The sequence below is a fragment of the Entelurus aequoreus genome, linkage group LG06 (assembly GCF_033978785.1).
Source record: "Entelurus aequoreus isolate RoL-2023_Sb linkage group LG06, RoL_Eaeq_v1.1, whole genome shotgun sequence".
In the NCBI taxonomy this organism is placed as follows: Eukaryota; Metazoa; Chordata; class Actinopteri; order Syngnathiformes; family Syngnathidae; genus Entelurus; species Entelurus aequoreus.
The window spans coordinates 61,511,742-61,514,023 of record NC_084736.1 but is presented as its reverse complement, the minus strand read 5'-3'; positions in this window follow the sequence as shown (position 1 = coordinate 61,514,023).

The following is a 2,282-nucleotide window of genomic DNA, read 5'->3' as shown; positions in this document are numbered from 1 at the left end:
TCATTCAATTTTTTTATATGCTTATATTTTTTTATTGTGTGCGTTTGTGTGCGGATTATTAGAACGCCCACAGTACAGGGAGGAGGAAATACAAATAATAATCGTTTAGCACTCGCAATGTGATCTATCAAAACTAAAACTGTTATGCGGCCGCTGTTTTACGTTTTTACTTAGCACAATTGCAATGTTCACGCAAACTGGCTCAGTTACTCAGCAAGGACGTGATGGCGCTGCAAAAACAGACGATGACAGAGAGAATATTAGGGAATATAGAGAATATCTGTGTTTGCAGCAGCAGCCTTGGACTGTCAGAAATCAAAATATTGGAAGGGGAACTGCACTTTTTGGGGAATTTTCATTCACACTCATTATAAAAAACATAAACAATGTTTTTTTTTTAAAATTGATTGATTGATTGAAACTTTTATTAGTAGACTGCACAGTACAGTACATATTCCGTACAATTGACCACTGAATGGTAACACCCGAATACGTTTTTCAACTTGTTTAAGTCGGGGTTCACGTTAATCAATTTATGGTAATGTGTTCTAAGTCACAAATAAACAACGGGAGGTCCTCTACTCGGCCCACAATACCTAATAAAAAAACATCCAAAAAGCGCCAACAATTACTCCATTAACATTTTGTGACTTGAATATTAACCAAGTATGAGTGATATTGTTATTATAAGTGCTTACGCAGACAAACTATTTATAGCGGTGCTGTGATCACCAGCTTGTGTGCAAATGTTGACATCCTCGACTGATCAGCTGCTTCGTCGTTTCCTTGCTTGTCAATCCTTATTCTGAATCATAAATCATGACTCTTACTTAGATAGTAGAAGAATGAGTACGTATTCTGAAAAGTTGGTAAACTTCGACAGCCAATTTAGACCCGGTAATGGTAAGAACGACTTGAAAAAAACGCCTGGTTCCACCCCCCCACACTTTTCTTCGCGAGGATTATGAGACGTATGAACATCATAGCAGTCTGTATCCTAAAGACAGCAGACATTGTACAGTACGTGATGTGTTCTTTTGTTTGGTGGCTCTCATGAAGTCTGCAGTGAGCAGAAATCAGCAAACATTGTGATGCGTTTTTGAAATGATTGCACCACGTATGCCTAAAATGATCAAAATACGTAAATATGAAATGTTAGTATACTACATTACGTTTATACTTACATCATGTATAGAAAACCTTAATGAAGGGGTTTGGATGAATAGAGCGACTCCCTTGGGCTCCATTTTAGGCGGACTTTTGATTGAATTTATTTGATATTTAGAGAGCATTAAAAAAAATACATCCGTCGTCATGTCCCTCATAATGACTATAACGATAGGCAAAATTCTAAAATAAGTGCACTTCCCCTTTAAGATATGTTATATTCAATATTATCATTTTGTATAGCTACTAAATGAGTAAATCAGGAATCAGGGGCTGATGAAAACAAATAAAAACATATTTGGTGCTTGCTAGTTGTTTTGTTTGATGGTATTAGTTTTTTTATATAAAAAAAATGCAATATGCATTTTCTTGCTACTGGATCATTCCAGACACACCATCACAACGCCGCATGCAGCGTGTAGAGGTTCTGTTAGCTACATCACGCTTTAATATATCCCGGAAACATTGGTACATATTAAGTGTTCAGGCTCACAAAACGATAAACGCCATTTCGCCGATTTTGAGCTGTTAGCACCACTAAATAGTTTACACCAGTTGTGTCAAACGTATGGCCCGAGGGCCGGCTCAGGCCCGCGAACAGGTTTTATCCGGCCCGCGGGATGAGTTTGCTAGTATAAAAATGTACCTGAAATTTTTGAAGGAAAGAAACTGCTGTTCTAAATGTGTCCACTGGATGTCGCAATAGCAATTCTTTGTATCTTTGTAGATGATGCTACATATGTACAAAATAAACCACATGATGTTAGTACATCAGTCGAGGAAAATGAGCAAACTACATAAATAACATCCTGTAATTTTATTTTGATATAATTTTTGGTAACACTTTAACAAATACTTAATTTAGAGTTATTTGGACACTAGGGTAACATATAAGGGTTAGGGTTACTAATAAGCAATAATTCTGAGGTTATTGAGGGAAGACTCTTAATGAATACTGGTTGTATAATAAGGCCATGCAGAATACGGCATTAATAAGTACTTAATAATGACTAGTTAAGAGCCAATGTGTTACTAATTTGCATGTTAATAAGCAACTAATTAATGGTGAATATGTGTTCCCCATACTAAAGTGTTACCTGTATTTTTTTATCTTG